Below are 20535 nucleotides of genomic sequence, written 5' to 3'. Positions count from 1 at the left end.
GTCTACACCGAGGAAACTACGCCACATGAAACGATTAGCGTGCAGACAGCCACTGGAGACTGCCGTGAAGTGATTGCGCTGCCAGAGGGGTGCAGACTTCGAGCGGCAATCACACCTGTAAATCTTGACAGTGCATTTGACAGGATGCGCCACATGATTCTAATTTCTGTCACAGAACGGTGGCTTCTCTGTACGGCTCACCAGCCCCCTTCGGCGGCCCCTTAGCTGCGCACTTTCGTTGATCCAGGTCAGTGGGCGTGTGACAGGTCTGATACTGATCCAATGGACAGTCCATCAAAACTGTCTACAATTCATACACCTTTCTGCAGTGATGCTGGAGCCGCCCATAGACCTGATGATGATGCGGTTGTCTGGACTCCCCTTACGCGGTTACACCTTCCGATGTCGCGCATAAGCAGTCGACCTCCTGCTGCTAGTTCGTTCTCAGAAGGAGGTCGCACAGGTCCTCGACACCATTACGGCTCATGGGAGAGCGCCTGAAAGTGCGATGAACGTGCTCAAATCCACGGCACTGTCTACTGGACGTCGGCTACCTCCTTCCTCTGTGACCAACGTCTCCGCTACCTTGGGACCACCTTTACGTCGTTGACGCTGTATGATGATCAGTCACAACTCCCTGCGCTGCCACGATTCTTTGCAACATGCTGCTTACCTAAATGTCTGTGTGGCATCCGGAATGGTTCACTTAGCGGAAGTTGCACCGATTCTGCTTAGGCCAGGACGTTGCACTCAAGCGTCTGCACACATCACGGAGTTCGGAACTCTGTTATGCTCACAATGAACTCCCACGAATGCGCTAGCCACAGGCAAAGGATTTTTATATCCTTCTTCTACATGTTGTAGCCTGTAACGTAGTGGAACGCAAGTTCCCATTGTTACGGTGGACTATGGTTGGCGGCATATTCATCACAGTTTCTTGGTCGACTTTTGACGTCTTTCTTTTTGTTGCCTATTGAAAGTATCCCACTGGTCAACGGCTCTTTGCCAAAGGAAAGGACTGACGGACAGCCAACTCTGTGCCGATCATCGTAGTGTTGACCATGATCATAACCGATTACGTGTGTAGCCGTTGCGGATATCTGGTTGTTGGGGCGACAAATGGTCGCATCTTTTGAACGACTGGCGCCAATGCACTGTCAAGATTTACAGCTGTGATTGCCGCTCGAAGTCTGCACGTGGCTGTCTGCACACTAATCGTTTCATGTGGCGTAGTTTCTTTCGGTGTAGAGTGCATGTGGTAAGAGGGGTCTGCAGCGCATTGCCAGTAATAGCTCAAAAATCTTATTCTTAGAGATAGTATGAGTATATTTGATTACCAGTTGTCTTCTCAGCCTCTTCGTACATGTGAGTAACTTGTGGTAATAGTACAGTTCTGAGTGTTCAAAACACACTGCGTTTAGTTGACTACTAAATCCACTTATTGGTCCTCTGCTGCTGTGTCAGTTCCACATCTGCAATTATGTACTTACTTCATCGAAGTGTATTTATGCTGAACTATAAATAATGTTTCACGTCTGCCATTATGTTACTCAATTATGTTCCTAGTGTATGTACTTATTTAGTAGACACTCTATTAACATTTAGCGCATAGGATAGCACATTTATTTCATATCTATAGTGTATTGCAGCTGATCAATTTGCTCACGTTGCAATCCATTTCCACTTGATTGGATGCTGAAACCACAGGTAGTCTCTCTCGACCTACCACTAAAGTGCATTAAGTAATTATGGCCGAGCGTAATGCTAAATTCCTTAAACCTATAGGACACCATGAGCTGCTCTGTCTCATCTGACATAAGGGTACCTATGGTCGCATTCACGCCTCCAACTCATAACCTCAATACGTGTAGGTGTGTCCTGTCACACACTACACCAAATAACGGCCAGCTCCAACATTATAAATATTTCAAGGACGTGTCCTTCACGTCTCAACCACAAACACTGTTTAATTCTATTACACTGCCATTCCTTGCTACACAAGGTGAGTTCATTCTTACAACTTATCTGCATATTTTTCATAACACTAAGCAGTCTCTTTTGCTATTAATTAATTAGCTCTACAGCATACAATAGGTTTCACTGCCACTTCAGATTCTGCTTGTACACGAATTTGTATGTCTTTTTAAATTACTGTTGGTGGAACATTTCCAATAAAACAACAACTTTGTACTTATAATATTACCAGGGTTCCATACATACTTGTTACTCAAATGGTTCAAATGGCTCTGAGTACTATGGGACTCAACTGCTGAGGTCATTAGTCCCCTAGAACTTAGAACTAGTTAAACCTAACTAACCTAAGGACATCACAAACATCCATGCCCGAGGCAGGATTCGAACCTGCGACCGTAGCGGTCTTGCGGTTCCAGACTGCAGCGCCTTTAACCGCACGGCCACTTCGGCCGGCTAACTTGTTACTCAAACACCTTTGTATCTCAATTACATCATACTTCTCTGTTGTTTATGTCACTGTTAGGTTTGTCACATTAGGAATTTTCTTCACTAATCGGTGGATAGAATGGTTACAGAACTCATGGCTTGATAGCCATGACGGAAAATTTTTGTATTGCAAAGAAGGAGTCGAAACTTTGGTGGATAGGAAGGATGAAGAATGAGTGAGACCTGAAATGCAAAAGAGGATCTCACACAGCTGGGACTGCACAGCTGCCACACTGTGTAGAGGTTACAGAACAACCTCCTTCCTACAGAATTCATTAGCTTAATGCTGGCTTGATAGTCATTCCGGAAGATTTTAGTATTTGATTTTGAGAGTAAGAGCCGAAATTTTGATGGATGGGAAAGATGAAGAGAGTGAGACCTGAAATGGGAAAGAAGATCTCACCCAGCTGGGACTGCACAACTGCCACACTGTGTAGAGGTTACAGAACAACCTCCTCCCTACAGAATTCATTAGTTTAATGCTGGATTGATAGTTATACCGGAATATTTTAGTATTTGAGAGTAAGAGCCGAAATTTTGGTGGATAGGAAAGATGAAGAATGAGTGAAACCTGAAAAGGAAAGAAGATCTCACACAGCTGGGACTGCACAGCTGCCACACTGTGTAGAGGTTACAGAACAACCTCCTCCCTACAGAATTCATTAGTTTAATGCTGGCTTGATAGTTATACCGGAATATTTTAGTATTTGAGAGTAAGAGCCGAAATTTTGGTGGATAGGAAAGATGAAGAATGAGTGAAACCTGAAAAGGAAAGAAGATCTCACACAGCTGGGACTGCACAGCTGCCACACTGTGTAGAGGTTACAGAACAACCTCCTCCCTACAGAATTCATTAGTTTAATGCTGGCTTGATAGTTATACCGGAATATTTTAGTATTTGAGAGTAAGAGCCGAAATTTTGGTGGATAGGAAAGATGAAGAATGAGTGAAACCTGAAAAGGAAAGAAGATCTCACACAGCTGGGACTGCACAGCTGCCACACTGTGTAGAGGTTACAGAACAACCTCCTCCCTACAGAATTCATTAGTTTAATGCTGGCTTGATAGTTATACCGTAATATTTTAGTATTTGAGAGTAAGAGCCGAAATTTTGGTGGATAGGACAGATGAAGAATGAGTGAAACCTGAAAAGGAAAGAAGATCTCACACAGCTGGGACTGCACAGCTGCCACACTGTGTAGAGGTTACAGAACAACCTCCTCCCTACAGAATTCTATCACTTGCCCTAACAACTATTTCATTCAACCAACAAGCGTCCAAGACCAATCTGACACTCCCGTCTCTTTTTGGTACAACAACAAGAGGATTATTGTACTCACTGATCGCTTTTTCAATCGCACCCCACTCTAGCATTCTCTGTATCTCCTTTCGAACCGCCTCCTTCCTAACTACATGTATTTGGTATGGCTTCCTGAAAAACACTTGGCCAGGTTTCACCTTCAATTGACATTCATAAACTTTGACCACGCCAGGTCGATCTGAAAATACCTTATGATGCCTTTTTAAAACCTGTCTCAGTTCTTCCTTCTGATAAGCTGAAATTTTATCGATTTCTTGCAATGTAGCTTCTATCTTGTCCAAAATAATTGCTTCTTCTTCTTCTTCTGTGTTTAGCTTACTTTTACTAAGATTAACACCTTCGTCCCAATATCTCCTATTTTTTCGAACTCGTATAGGCAGCTCCCAAGTTTCATCATTAGTTACTACATGTTTATCAATAAAAGGTACCGTAATTACTCCGGTTATCAGCAAGACCATTTATAACTGGCTTCTTTCAAAGTCAACAACACTCTGATATTTTGACAAGAAATCCATGCCAATTAAAACCTCAAAACTGAGAAAATTTCAATTAAGCATGGATGATCAGTTAAATTACCATTAATGTTAAAGGGCAGCAAAGTTTCTTGTTTTATCGTTTTTGACGCCTTGCCAATAGCACTAATTATTCTTAGTCCTGATACCTTCATTACGGTAAGCTTGTCTTTACTAGGTAATGCATCAAAGAAGGACTGAGATATCGCACTCACCTCACTTCCACTGTCTAAGAGACAACGTACATTGATACCCAACATATTCACTATTATTATAGGGTGGCTTATTCTAGGTTGTACAGGTGGTTCCTCAAACTCATCCAATAGTTCCTTTTGGATTTGTCTCCAACTAAAGTGATCGACATCTGTCTTCATTGCACTTAGGTCAAAGTGTGTAGGGGTTTCCTGAATTACATTTTCAGCTGCCTTTTCCAGTCGGTCTATTAATTATAATTCGAAACACCGCACGACTTCATTACATTTAGTTTGCTGAACACGACCCAAATTACTGTAGTCTGAGCGATTCCGCGCCTCCAGACCGGGCATAACACTAGTTACAGCTAAACCACTTTCACTATTATCGTCGGGTTCCTTCTCAAGTGACAACTGGTCACAGCTACTGGGTTCATCGACCCACAACAGGCTATCCTCTACATTCTCACTTACCTCCTGTCCTAAGTCTATTAGTACAGTATCAACATCCAGCACAGGCACTTTAGATAAGAGCACATCATCCTTATTGTAAATATAAGCATGAATTTCTTCTGCTTCTTCACCTGACAATTCAGTATTTTGTAGCTCTTCCCTACCGTTACACTGCTGCGCCTTCTCTTTCTCTTCCCACTTAGAAAGCGTCTCTAACATGGTATCTATTAAATATTGTGAGTGATCTAATGTTCCTGCTGTATCCTTAGATGCTACCGACCCCTCATCCACATGTTCAGTCTGAGTATTCAGATCTGTCTTACCAATTACTGTAATTACTGGCTTAGGAAAAGTAACCGCCTGGTGAGCGCCAGTGTCCTCATAGACGGGAAGTTTTCCTGCCTCAGCCTACTACTGTTTCCTTTATTTCCATTATAGCTAACTGGCACAGCATTGCTTTCCGCACTGTTGTTTACCTGCATAATTTTGTTCGGAACAAAATTACTATCATTTGGATGCCACTGTTGGTTCTGTTAATTATTTCTCCAATTCCTACCTCTCTTAGGATGGCGAACACCTACTGTTCTGATGTTTACATTGCCATTCTGCTCGTTCTTAAAATTACTACTAGTGTTATTAGCATTTCTGTTATTACGTGCTTGCTCCTCATTGGCAACCACACGCTCTACACGTTTCAAATATTAAATGAAACGATCCAGATTGCCTCTAGGGGCAGATATAATTCTAGTTTGCCAATACCATGGCAGTTTGGCTTCAAGACCTAGTACTATCATTTCAGGTTTTAGCTTTTCGGCCAAATGTGACAAACGTGAGATCCATGACCTAGCAAACTCTTTAATAGATTCCTTGCCTATATTGAAGCGTTTTCCACTCCAAAATTCTCTCAACACTTCATTTTGCTGATTACTAGACCAATACTCATTAGTGAAAGCTGTTTTAAATTCCGCTAATGTTTTACACTTCAACATAACATCAGCTGACCAACGCTGGCGTCACCTGCTAAATGGCTTCTAATAAATGGATTGAACCGCAAGAACTGACGACACCCGATAAAAGCGGCGTTTGCAGCTACAATTTTTTGCATACTACCATTACCAGAAGTTACTGAAGCTACTTTACTCTCAATTTTAGCAATGTTAGTACTAATATTTTCTACTCTCATTTCGACATTATCTACTCTTTGCACAATATGAGTAGTATCAGTTTTGATTGCATCTACTTCTGCTTGACATATGTTTACTTTTATATTAACAGCATTAAACCTATCTGAGCACAGCTTAGATTCCGCCTCGATCTTTTCTGTTAACTTGTGCTCCAGCTTCGCATCTTCCATTTGGAAGTCTTTGTGAACCTCAGCAACTTCGGATTTTACTGTTTTATACATTTCAGAAAATTGTTGAGCAACCCTTTCCTTAATATCCTCATGATTGTAATCAATTTTATAATTCAAACTGTCCAGATCCTCTTTCAACTTATTGCAACCAGCCTTGAAGGTATTGTCCATTACCTCCAATCGTTTATTAAAATTAGTTTGGCTGGCCACAATCTCATACTTTAATTCAGCACTACTGCTTTTGACCTCAGTTATTTCAGACTCTAATTCAGCTGTCATTTTAGCATTACTGGTAGCTATTGCTTGTAATATAACATTTAAATCAGTTGCCCCAGTATCTTTGGGTTGCTCACTAGCTGGGTTTTTATCACACTCAGGTGACGAAAAACTAGCTCCAATACCAGAGTCATCAAAACGATATGAAATAACTGATTGATCAGTCACATCTAACTTATCCTTTTTAAACTCTACCACCTCTGATGTCTGCTTCGTTTTAACTCATCAGATAAACTATCATCCAATAAATTAACAATTTTTGATTTCTGCTTTACTACAGGGGTCTCTATTACTGAATCATTGCCCCTTTTCACACTACTGTCACGAGACAATACTTCATATTTCACATTAACATTACTATTTTCATGCATATTTACACCTGAACCGTTTTCTGGATTTACAGTTCCCTCAACTGACATAGGTTCTGATACAAATTTGACCTCAATTTCTTCTGGCGGTTCCATCGCCGACAGTCTTTTAGTGCAGGTTAATAAAAATTTTAACAGCTTTTCACTTAACTTAGTTCCTTCTGCACGACGTATGGCGTTACCGGCATGGCGTACCGGGATTACTGAAGCGACGCAGCGCGTTGAACTGCAAACGGCACTTCGACGGCTGCTGTGTGTTTGCGTGGCCCGCAACAGCAGACGCAGCTCCACTTGCTCCGGCGGACGACTACGGTGAGGCGAAACTGGCTCTCGCGATGCCGGCAGCGCCGCTAGACTCAGTGCCAGCTCCGTCAATCCAGATGCGTTGTTAATCCAATTGCGTCGTCCACGTGCACACGTAACACTGTCTATCACTGTTCCATTGCTCAGTTGCGTGTCGCATTCCACTTCCGAATCCGAATATTTAAAAATCACTTTCACTTTTACTCAGTCTCTTTCCCGGCCGATTGGCACCATATGTGGGGCGGCGGGTGGAATAATAGAATAAATGTTTTGTATTTATGCTGTTGTTTGCCGTTCTCAACACTGGCTCTCTAACTACAATATTGGCAACCAGAAAGTGATAGCAAAACGTGGAGCCTGTAATTAGAATTCCTAGTGCCCACTTCACCTGAGAAATACATTTATAGCTCTGAGGAATTAGGGGATTGTCTGGGATTCATAATCAAAAACCATTCTCTCTAAAATGTTCACTATATTCTGAAAGACGCAGACCAAAAAGAATCCACACAATCCAACTACCAGAGCAGTTCAGAGTCTAATGCGCTGATGCAACTATAACTGTTCAAATTAAATGTTTAAGTGAATGCTCGCCATAATTTGATGACAATGTTCATCAAACGCCACGCTAATAATGATAGAATGTCTGTCCTGCGGCGGCATGTGAAAATACGACATACGCAAACTAAAGATAGATCATTAACGTCATCCCAAAATTAACACTTCACTCGAAAACGATTTCATGGTTACACGTATCCTGAGTAACTTATTATTGCATCCGAGGCTGTTTATATCAACGATAGCAATGCGACGCAACTCCCAGCACAGGTGGTGCGTTAATCAGCGGCTGGAGAGAACTGGGGCCTTTTTTCTCTTGCGCAGCGTTCTTACATATAAAGCCGCGTTGCGGAAGGCTAAGGGAACGCCTGATCAAATCTGCTCTCCCGACTAGCCACTGGGCTAGTAATTCACCACTTTAAGTTATCGAATAAATCATTGCTTCCTTAATTTCTAAGACAAAAACCAGAAAATCATGAATTTCAACTAAAATTTTAATTTGTGAATTCCAGAATACTGTTTCTACTAAATTATTATGTAAAAGGAATCTAAACATAAATTTTTAAGTTTCTAGCTCTTTTCTGTTGCACCAATGATTTTTACAGAAAAACATCCAAATTTCGAAAATGGTTAAAGTTATTGAACTGATATCCAACACATATTGATTTTGTATTACTCCTGACATGCTAGAAACGTTTCAGGTTATTTACTTCATTTTAAAGTATTGCGCAATATTTATGACGTCTGAGCTAGTTACAGCAGACTAGGCTGGCACACAATGGAAAGACTGATGTGAATTTTATAAGGCGTGAGTATGCTGCTTGCCTACACTGCGACCGTAGCAGCAGTGCGGTTCTAGACTGAAGCGCCTAGGACTGCTCAGACACAGCAGCCGGTACGCACATGTGCAGGGTGTGCTCTGTTCCCATTATCGCGCCTGTTTTGCCAATTACCTTAACAGGGTTTTTACCACGTCCCCACTAAGTTGGCACATTCCTGGGATATCAGACGCCTGCGTGACCTGAACGAAACATGATGCGCCTCCACCGTGAACTCGGCCTACATACCACCCTCTATCACCATGTGTGGTTCTCAGAGGTCCAGATGGGTACATTAATTTTAATTTATTTTTCAAGTCTTGGTGGTGGAAAAAACTTTCACTTTCAGAATTTGGCTGGCAAGGGGAGGAGAAGTGGGGGCATAAAGTTCCTCATTACTGGACTTTGTGCCAATGTCCTGGTTTAAAGACCAAACATCTCTGGACTGTCTTTTGAAGTGAGGGCATCTGACACTGTTGATTGTGGTCCATCCATCAGATCTGGACATAAAGCTTGGTGGCCCCTTGTACTATTCATGAGAAGTAGGCTATCTGCTGGCACTCGGTTTCACCCTGTCCCTTATCTCATCACCATTACCATCATGGTCATCATCATCATCATCCAACACAAATACTAAGGGAGATGTGAGAGCGATCCACTGCTGAAGGTGTAGGCTGGTGGCAAGGACTGAGTTGGTGCATGTCCTGACACTCCAAACCTCTTGAGATATCAACTGTCATAAGGTGCTGCCCATGAGTAGCCACTATAGTAGCTGGTATCCATGAGGGTTTTGCCCAACGAGAAAGTACCCAAACAGCCAAACCTGGAAGTCATCTTCGAGCATGTCAGAGCTAGGGTTCCTTGGGTTGGAATTCCAGGAGATGAAGGAGGATACACTGCTCTCGATCATGGAGGTGTTCTGCTGGGCTGTGGACATGGACAGGGGTGGACCTGCAGATGCTCAGGAACATCATGGTTGTTGCTATCATGGTAGATACTCCCACAGCCTTCAAATTTTGTTGCTTAAATGTTCACACCATCTCCTACACTTTGCCATTGGAGGAGGGGTTGAAACAGAAAGCTACATGGGTGATTGATGTGACCAGTGGTGCAGAACTGTTGAAAGGGCGTATCTGTGAATTGGGGCCCATTGCCAGTTGTGAAGGTGTGGGAAGTCCTTCAGTGGCGAGAGTCTGCAGAACAGTACTGAGTGTGGCAGCTGCAGTGGTGGACACCATACCGATCTCATTGGGGGTAGTTTAAATAAGCGTCTGCACTGAGCTGAGGAAAGGGCAGCCTGATTGTGAGCACATCCAGAACAGCAGTGCACAATAGCCTCCACATTCTTGTGCACTGCTCGCACATAGAAACGTCACTTGGCAAGGGCTTTCATCCATGACACAGCCCAATGCCCATGATGGAGGAGTTCTAAGACCTGAGTGCATAAGGTAGGGTAACAACACAGTGGGTGCCCACCTCTGCATCCAGCAGGGGCACATTGGAAAAGACAGACAAACAATGAGAAAGGCGAGTCCACGCCTGGAGATGGGATCAGCTGACTTCCGAAAATAAGTGGGCCAATCATGGAGTTCATAGTTCACCTCAAGATAGGGTCGTGGTGCGTGACCACCACAACATGAATAACAGTAATGGGAAACCCATCCAAGGTGTTTTGTCGTTCCACATTGAGTGAAATCATGAGATATTCAGTTGGTCGAATGTCAGGTCTGGTCCAGAGGCTAAAGTTTAGAACAACATTCACTTCCACCAAGCTTTACCAGGAAGTTCTCTTGATGTCATATGGGGTGGGTTTGCAGTAGAGCTTGTGTATTGATCATCGACTCAAAATCTTAAAAAAGCTGGAGGGAGCCATTTGGCTGCTGGACCATAGCCAGCACTGTGCATTCCGGCCATAAGATGTTTATTTGCTGCCTGCACGATCTCGAAAGAATTTGCGATTTCAGTATGTCATCAAAGAAAAGGATTGTCTAGCTTGAGCACTGCAGTGCGGACTTGTGGATCGGAGACAACTGGATCACTATGTCAGCATATCAGGGAATCGGTATATGAGGTTTTGCAAGACAGGTTGGCACAAGTGAATTCACAATGATGACTCAGATCTTGCAAATCTGTTATTCACGAGCACCACGATTGGCCCACTTGCTTGTTGTTCTGATGGAACTCGAGGCGCGATGTGACCACATGTAACCATTGTGAAAAATAGTTCTACAGCAATGAACACATTTCCTCGAAAGTGAGTGCAGCTGGGCTTGAGGGGGGAGACAACTTCTGGAGTAAGAAAAATGTGTCTGGAGAAGCCCAAGAAAGTAAGAGCGACCATTGGGGAGCATCATCAAAAACCCAAAAAGTGGCGAAGTATTGTTTCAGCCACTGCAGACAAGTGTTCCAATCCTCCTTGGTATCATTAACCGGCGGAAATACGAATGGGCGGGATTCTGTCTGGGAGGTGACGACAGTCCAGGTGGGATGTGTACCCTGTACATGTAATCGTTCTGACAGCAATTGAATTTCTTGAACCAAAACACCCAGTTGCTGCTGGAACTGCTGTTGCAATAGCTCCTGCAGGAGCAGCTGTTGCTATTCTATGAACTGTGCAAGTTCTGCGTCCATAATGCACTGTTATCTTTTACCTCATCACCAATTCTAGTAACTGGAATCGAGCGAGACCAGAGCATACCAGCCGAATGGCCGACGGCGTCCGTGAGAAATCGCCAGTGCAACATGCGCACACACACACACACAGTGAAATACAAAGACCAGAGAGCAAAACCAAACCGTATAGCAACACGCAGTAACTATGGAAACGACAAACGGACAAACTATCACGAGCGCTGTCGGCACACGACTGCAGTCTGAGCTCCTGCGCAGCAGACTTCATAGGGTCCTCCGTGAGCGCCGATAGGATGGCGTGGCAGGTATGGCCCGATCACAGCGCTGTGGCGGCGATAGCAGCGCTCGCAGTTTACAGGGTCTCCGCCTAGCGTCTGTTGTCTGTGTCCTGGCCTTCTGGTGGTCTGTCAAAACTGTCGGACCAGGATACCAGAGTGTTCCTAGCTTTTTCTGTTCTATAAATGTCCTGAATTTAATACTTGGTACTAATAAAGCTTCTTTTACAGTTAAATATCACGCCAAATCTACTTATCATGAGCCAAATGACCAGGCCTTGAAGACATGAACTTGTTTACGTCTCATTTACACGACTAGCAGCGATGGTGATTTATTTCAGTTCTCCCTGGAATGAAGTTTTTTTTCTTAACTGCCCTGATTTATTTTAAGTAACAAAACCTTTTTCTTTTTTTGCAAAACGACCTCGCCCTGAACGATTTTTAAGCCATTAGCACATTTTCCAGTGTTCATTTGGCAATTAAAATTTATATAAACATTTTCCCTCAAATCACTAATTAAATTTTTCTGAGTTACCTTGATTGCATTAAAAGAAATAGTTTAACTTTTGTAAAACTTAACACTGCGTTTGTGAAGTTGATATCTCATATGTTCAATTCTCGCTGTTCGTTTGGCAATGAAAATCTGGATGTAAATCCATTGCGTAATTTAGAGAGAGTCACATCTTCGTTACACTGACACATTTGATCACAGAACGAGTCCAATACACGCTCCCGTTTGTGAGCCATTCGGAGTCATCTCCTCATACTACGCAGAATGTACAGGTTTTTATCTGAGCCAAAATGATTGGTATTGTATCTTTGCCAGTTTAACCATGAGTAGAGTGTTCATAAGCCATCCACGTGATACAAATCTGCTGGGAATCTGCTCAAAAGAAAAGCTTCTGCCTATAGGAGGGTACAGAGTTTCAGTGGTCCTCAAGAGGTCGACTGCATAACATAGCATCACATTCTAGAGTGAAAACTTTCTGAAAAATTAGTCAAATCCTATTGCCTTATAACATCTAACCGATAATATTGTAAGACATTTGCATTTCTCGTGACTGTTACATGGACACCTGTATTTGTAAGGCCGGCCGCTTTGGCCGAGCAGTTCTAGGCGATTCAGTCTGGAACCGCGTGACCGCTACGGTTGCGGGTGCGAATCCTGCCTTGGGCATGGGTGTGTGTGATGTCCTTAGGTTCGTTACGTTTAAGTAGTTCTAAGGTCTAGGGGACTGATGACCTACGATGTTAAGTCCTATAGTGCTCAGAGCCATTTGAACCATTTGTATTTGTAAGTGTGAATAATGAATGCTCAAAATGTTTTATGTTGTGCAAAAAATAATACAGCATCTGATGTCTAGACCAAGGTCTTCTGCGGTGAACTGAAATTTTCACCATACAGTCTAAGGCCCTTCTTTATGTGTTTGGGATACATGTCTTGTGAAAAAATTGAGGTATCATGTCACGACTTCCCATCCTGCGGTAGACCCTTTATCTCACGGTGGCACATATACCCAAACTCCTCAACTATTTGCGGTTTATACAGATGTCTATAAATAAAGGTCCATTTCAAAAACACTGTAGACAGAGAACCATTGCTCAGAATGAGATCAAATGTGTACAGCATATGGCCGAGCGGTTCTAGGCGCTGCAGTCTGGAACCACGCGACCGCTATGGTCGCAGGTTCGAATCCTGCCTTGGGCATGGATGTGTGTGATGTCGTTAGGTTAGTTAGGTTTAAGTAGTTCTAAGTTCTAGGGGACTGATGACCTTAGATGTTAGGTCCCATATTTCTCAGAGCCATTTTAACCATTTTTGTACAGCATATTACTGACGCACTGGAAAACCTTATGGAACAAAAAAGCTTTAACGAAAATATTTGCAAATAGGTGGCTCTGTAAGTATCTTAACGTAAATGGAGTCGGCTACAAGTAACAGATGGATCGCAACAGACGACGGTGGTTTGAGTTGTTCCTTATGCTATCAGCACTGTTCAATGTGGATGACTCCAACAATTTGGCAACAGCTGTGATATTTTTATTTAGGTAAGCCCATCTACCATCATCTGATGAATGAAATCTGTTTTGATTGTTGTGAGGCTTAAAACGGCATACAAAACGAAATGAAATCTGTTTTTATTTGTTCTCGCTCCAAAAACAGCATAAAAACATAATGACATCAGTTCCAAATTGTGGTCGGACTGGCGCAAGACATGTTCAGTATGCTGTCCACTGTTATGTGCAACAATTTAAAACTGGGTGTTGTGTGCTGTCCTTAGGTTAGTTTGGTTTAAGCAGTTCTAAGTTCTAGGGGACTGATGACCATAGATGTTAAGTCCCATAGTGCTCAGAGCCATTTGAACCAATTTTTTGAACCACTTAAAATCGAGAAACAGCATGTTCCATAACAGATCAGAGCGCGTCGGGAGTCATGCTCAGAATACGTTGCCAGATGCTTGCCTTCGATTCAGCTGAGTTCGTAATTGGAGCACTGAACACAGCATCTTAACCCCACAGCAAGAAGTCACAGCGATTAAAATCATGTTGTCTGGACAGCCAGGCTGTAGGAAAATAACGACTGATAATTCTGCCACTTCCGAAATCATTCGGCAGCAGCATCTTTACTGGCTGTGCAATGAGCACAGGAGCGCCATCTTGTATAAATTGATCCTACCCACACATCCATGTTGCTGAATGACGTTGGTGCACTAAAGACTCTCATAGCTCTTACCAGTACAGGTTACAAGACCCGCAGTACTGATCTTCTAGAAAAAATACGGCCATACGATAAACGATGTCGTCAACCCGTACCACACAGTCACTTCTGCAGAATGAAGTAACCTTCCAGTACTGGTGGTGGTAAAACTCTACCTAAGTAGGAAGATTACCGTCGCTTTGTCATGTCCTACAGCTCCTTCAAGCTACCGTGTGTAGTAAATGGTTTCTTAAATTCGTGTGGTCCACGAAATTACTGGCTCTTGCGAGTTAATGCCGGGAATTAATAATTTCTAGCGGAAGGTTTTCCCAACCGGTAAAAATTTGAACGTAACGAATAACGCAATAGTTTTTAACCACTACAGAAGGCACCTATACCTGGCTTAATAGGCATTATATAGCTTTTATTTGCTTTCATGACCCAGAATTCGACTGTGGTACTGAGTTTCACCTATTCTTTATGTTAGAGGGAGCAAATAATCAGTCGAGGATAGAGATTAATTGATATTTATTCAGAACCGATGGTATTTCAACAACTAGTCGTGTTTCTCTTGCAATATTCATGATCAAAACTGGTCTCTCTAGTTAACGTGGTTCAGTTTCGCCAAGTAATTGTGGAATGGTACAGGGTAGCGCAGACCTGGCTTCAATGTAATTTTATACGAGTACACAATTATACCTAAACCCATGCTTATTACATTCAGTTGCTATTGGTAACTCAGAACAAGTTCAGCAATGACACTACAAGCAAAACTAGGTCAGGGTGGAAGAATATTTCGCAGGTCTTTATCAAATCAAAGGGCATTAAAATCCGATACTTTTCCTAGTGGCACGAGTCTAAGCCATGTATTTTACTTAACGCACGACATCGCCAACAAATCAGATAGTTAAGGGGGGAAACATCATCACTTCAATGCTGGCCAAGTTTCGGTAGCCAATAGAAATCCAGAAAAATACGAACACACAAGATTATTCCTTCCTTATTTTACACTCGCCGACTATCGTATGATTATTTATCGTATACAAAACATTTTCACAACGAAACTACAATTTATCAATGTGGCGGTTGCTCCAACCAACCACGTAGTGCGAAAGCAAGTTCACAAAGGAAACATATGGAAAATAAATAAAAATCCTCCAGCCGGCCGAAGTGGCCGTGCGGTTAAAGGCGCTGCAGTCTGGAACCGCAAGACCGCTACGGTCGCAGGTTCGAATCCTGCCTCGGGCTTGGATGTTTGTGATGACCTTAGGTTAGTTAGGTTTAACTAGTTCTAAGTTCTAGGGGACTAATGACCTCAGCAGTTGAGTCCCATAGTGCTCAGAGCCATTTGAACCATTTTTGAAAAATCCTCCAAAGTATTACTGTAAACGAAAGAGCAGATTGAAATACATTGAATGAATGAATTTCCGTTAAACGCAGAGCAAGAATATGACCGTGAGCTTATGGCCCATGATGTGTGCCCTGACCAAGGCACAAACGCAAAGTTCTACTGAAATTCGAATAAATTATGAAAATAAATTCTCTTACGGGGTTTAGTGGTAATCTCGCACCTGATTTCAACATCTGGACTTCATTACCGAGCAGATTTCATACATTCTAATACCTTTGTTAACATTACCAAAACGAAAGCTGCTTCTCCATGTCTGTCCAGCGCCGCGACCCAGGAACAAGTGCTCCACCGGACACCTCGCCTAACAGTTATTCGTTCAAAAAGTGGTGAAGGGGATGATTCGCCAACCTAACAGAGCCAATCCTCGGACCTTCGCGATCTCTCTGACCGGACTTGCCCACCATCTTTGCTAAACTGGTTCACGTTTAGAGGGTTGGTACTATCCTACCACAGAACGACTCTACACATGCAATGCTACGACCTCTGACCAGAGCTGGTACATCACATACTATCTCATTCATACAGTCCAAGGTCGCGTATGGGAAAGGAAACGTGGCACACATGAAATAAAATAAATAAATAAATAAATAAACACCACTTGGTCCATTCTCTTCTGTTTGTCATACACGGAGTCAAAACACTCTGGCTATAGTTCTCCGATACTGAAATTTATTGGAAAAAATATGGAACGGGACAAGAAGATCCGTTTCAATGTGTGATGTGCGTGAGATTTTTATGTTGCCCATCCCCTTCCATGGCCATTTATTGTGCACTTTCATGCGAGCAAGTAATACCACAGCGAAAGTTCGTCTTGTTGGTAGATAAGCAGTAAGCAAATCCTCAACGTGGGTGGTTTTGTATAGAAAGCAATGCAGGATGTTCCGTAGTATCTTCCGCACTGTTCTGGCGGGCATGTCCAACATTCGGGGCAGTTCCCCTTGCTCTGCACTTTAGGACACCACCGCTCGACTCCTCCTGCAATGCTGTGACTACGTTTTTGATAGACTTCGGATCAACTGCTTCCCTCCCTCTGCCATATTGCACTTCAAAAGACTCTGTCTTTTCGAAGATTGTAATCGTATTCTCCATCCTTATTAGAGATCGGATCAATTTTTCTTACCGTGGATTGTCAAGAACTTATGCAGTGCTACTGACGCACGCTCGCCGTTCTTGCAAAAGAGCTTTACTATCAGCGCGCGATCCTTCGTGGTGACAGTCACGGTGGGCGTCTCACACGCTAACTGAGTAACAGCCGTGTGCCACGCGTCTGTTGGCGTGCGTATTCTGACGTCTACAGTGATATACTGGTCTTTTTTTCTGCTGTTCAAAGTTTACTCGTTCTGGTTCAAATGGTTCAAATGGCTCTGAGCACTATGGGACTCAACTGCTGTGGTCATAAATCCCCTAGAACTTAGAACTACTTAAACCTAACTAACCTAAGGACATCACACACATCCATGCCCGAGGCAGGATTCGAACCTGCGACCGTAGCGGTCGTGCGGTTCCAGACTGTAGCGCCTTTAACCGCTCGGCCACTCAGGCCGGCTTACTCGTTCTGGGTTCAAATGATTCAAATGGCTCTGAGCACTATGGGACTCAACTGCTGCGGTCATAAATCCCCTAGAACTTAGAACTACTTAAACCTAACTAACCTAAGGACATCACACACAGCCATGCTCGAGGCAGGATTCGAACCTGCGACCGTAGCGGTCGTGCGGTTCCAGACTGTAGCGCCTTTAACCGCTCTGCCACTCAGGCCAGCTTACTCGTTGTGGGTTCAAATGATTCAAATGGCTCTGAGCACTATGGGACTCAACTGCTGTGGTCATAAGTCCCCTAGAACTTAGAACTACTTAAACCTAACTAATCTAAGGACATCACACACATCCATGCCCGAGGCAGGATTCGAACCTGCGACCGTAGCGGTCGTGCGGTTCCAGACTGTAGCGCCTTTAACCGCTCGGCCACTCAGGCCGGCTTACTCGTTCTGGGTTCAAATGATTCAAATGGCTCTGAGCACTATGGGACTCAACTGCTGTGGTCATAAATCCCGTAGAACTTAGAACTACTTAAACCTAACTAACCTAAGGACATCACACACATCCATGCCCGAGGCTGGATTCGAACCTGCGACCGTAGCGGTCGTGCGGTTCAAGACTGTAGCGCCTTTAACCGCTCGGCCACTCAGGCCGGCTTACTCGTTCTGGGTTCAAATGATTGAAATGGCTCTGAGCACTATGGGACTCAACTGCTGTGGTCATAAGTCCCCTAGAACTTAGAACTACTTAAACCTAACTAACCTAAGGACATCACACACAGCCATGCTCGAGGCAGGATTCGAACCTGCGACCGTAGCGGTCGTGCGGTTCCAGACTGTAGCGCCTTTAACCGCTCTGCCACTCAGGCCAGCTTACTCGTTGTGGGTTCAAATGATTCAAATGGCTCTGAGCACTATGGGACTCAACTGCTGTGGTCATAAGTCCCCTAGAACTTAGAACTACTTAAACCTAACTAATCTAAGGACATCACACACATCCATGCCCGAGGCAGGATTCGAACCTGCGACCGTAGCGGTCGTGCGGTTCCAGACTGTAGCACCTTTAACCGCTCGGCCACTCAGGCCGGCTTACTCGTTCTGGGTTCAAATGATTGAAATGGCTCTGAGCACTATGGGACTCAACTGCTGTGGTCATAAGTCCCCTAGAACTTAGAACTACTTAAACCTAACTAACCTAAGGACATCACACACAGCCATGCTCGAGGCAGGATTCGAACCTGCGACCGTAGCGGTCGTGCGGTTCCAGACTGTAGCGCCTTTAACCGCTCTGCCACTCAGGCCAGCTTACTCGTTGTGGGTTCAAATGATTCAAATGGCTCTGAGCACTATGGGACTCAACTGCTGTGGTCATAAGTCCCCTAGAACTTAGAACTACTTAAACCTAACTAATCTAAGGACATCACACACATCCATGCCCGAGGCAGGATTCGAACCTGCGACCGTAGCGGTCGTGCGGTTCCAGACTGTAGCGCCTTTAACCGCTCGGCCACTGAGGCCGGCTTACTCGTTCTGGGTTCAAATGATTCAAATGGCTCTGAGCACTATGGGACTCAACTGCTGTGGTCATAAATCCCGTAGAACTTAGAACTACTTAAACCTAACTAACCTAAGGACATCACACACATCCATGCCCGAGGCTGGATTCGAACCTGCGACCGTAGCGGTCGTGCGGTTCAAGACTGTAGCGCCTTTAACCGCTCGGCCACTCAGGCCGGCTTACTCGTTCTGGGTTCAAATGATTGAAATGGCTCTGAGCACTATGGGACTCAACTGCTGTGGTCATAAGTCCCCTAGAACTTAGAACTACTTAAACCTAACTAACCTAAGGACATCACACACAGCCATGCTCGAGGCAGGATTCGAACCTGCGACCGTAGCGGTCGTGCGGTTCCAGACTGTAGCGCCTTTAACCGCTCTGCCACTCAGGCCAGCTTACTCGTTGTGGGTTCAAATGATTCAAATGGCTCTGAGCACTATGGGACTCAACTGCTGTGGTCATAAGTCCCCTAGAACTTAGAACTACTTAAACCTAACTAATCTAAGGACATCACACACATCCATGCCCGAGGCAGGATTCGAACCTGCGACCGTAGCGGTCGTGCGGTTCCAGACTGTAGCACCTTTAACCGCTCGGCCACTCAGGCCGGCTTACTCGTTCTGGGTTCAAATGATTGAAATGGCTCTGAGCACTATGGGACTCAACTGCTGTGGTCATAAGTCCCCTAGAACTTAGAACTACTTAAACCTAACTAACCTAAGGACATCACACACAGCCATGCTCGAGGCAGGATTCGAACCTGCGACCGTAGCGGTCGTGCGGTTCCAGACTGTAGCGCCTTTAACCGCTCTGCCACTCAGGCCAGCTTACTCGTTGTGGGTTCAAATGATTCAAATGGCTCTGAGCACTATGGGACTCAACTGCTGTGGTCATAAGTCCCCTAGAACTTAGAACTACTTAAACCTAACTAACCTAAGGACATCACACACAGCCATGCTCGAGGCAGGATTCGACCTGCGACCGTAGCGGTCGTGCGGTTCCAGACTGTAGCGCCTTTAACCGCTCGGCCACTCAGGCCGGCTTACTCGTTCTGGGTTCAAATGATTCAAATGGCTCTGAGCACTATGGGACTCAACTGCTGTGGTCATAAATCCCCTAGAACTTAGAACTACTTAAACCTAACTAACCTAAGGACATCACACACATCCATGCCCGAGGCTGGATTCGAACCTGCGACCGTAGCGGTCGTGTGGTTCCAGACTGTAGTGCCTTTAACCGCTCGGCCACTCCGGCCGGCTTACTCGTTCTGGGCAGTGGTTCTCTATTTACAGAGTTTTAGAACCGGAACTTTAAGCACGCCCCTATTCTACACCTGGTATTCCCCTACAAATATGGCTATCTAGTTGCCCCAACAGTACCGTGCTACCCCAACTCATGCCACACCTTTCTGCTCCATCCTCCAAATTTCGCATACTACTCTCCTCGTCGATTTAGTGGGGACTCCGCTCATTTCTTATTTTATCAGTCCAGTTCCTCCGTCAAAGGTAGAGGAGAGTGGAGATAGGTAGAAACAGTATGCTGAGGGCACCTATGAGAAGGAAGAGTTGTTAATTAAGTAACAGATGAAGGAACTGGTGTCGATTGGTGATTGGAAGACAAAAGACTCAGGATCACACAAAACGGTAACGATAGGTAATTTGCGAGTAATTTTTAATATCTGCCGGGGATTTGGCAACAAAATACACTCCTGGAAATTGAAATAAGAACACCATGAATTCATTGTCCCAGGAAGGGGAAACTTTATTGACACATTCCTGGGGTCAGATATATCACATGATCACACTGACAAAACCA

The 20535-nt window shown here is 44.2% G+C and overlaps 2 non-coding genes across 2 annotated transcripts; both read right to left on the bottom strand.

The window, feature by feature from the left end:
* Nucleotides 1–17083: 17083 nt before the first annotated feature.
* Trnas-gga (transfer RNA serine (anticodon GGA)) lies at nucleotides 17084–17167 on the bottom strand. Its single transcript is given in 2 exon segments — nucleotides 17084–17118; nucleotides 17128–17167. It is a non-coding gene; the product is annotated as a tRNA-Ser (tRNA).
* A 348-nt stretch (nucleotides 17168–17515) lies between these two features.
* Trnas-gga (transfer RNA serine (anticodon GGA)) lies at nucleotides 17516–17599 on the bottom strand. Its single transcript is given in 2 exon segments — nucleotides 17516–17550; nucleotides 17560–17599. It is a non-coding gene; the product is annotated as a tRNA-Ser (tRNA).
* Nucleotides 17600–20535: the final 2936 nt, after the last annotated feature.

This window comes from Schistocerca serialis, chromosome 6 (assembly GCF_023864345.2).
Source record: "Schistocerca serialis cubense isolate TAMUIC-IGC-003099 chromosome 6, iqSchSeri2.2, whole genome shotgun sequence".
Classification (NCBI taxonomy): Eukaryota; Metazoa; Arthropoda; class Insecta; order Orthoptera; family Acrididae; genus Schistocerca; species Schistocerca serialis.
The sequence above is the reverse complement of the archived record's forward strand: the minus strand, read 5'-3'. Positions and strand labels throughout refer to the sequence as shown.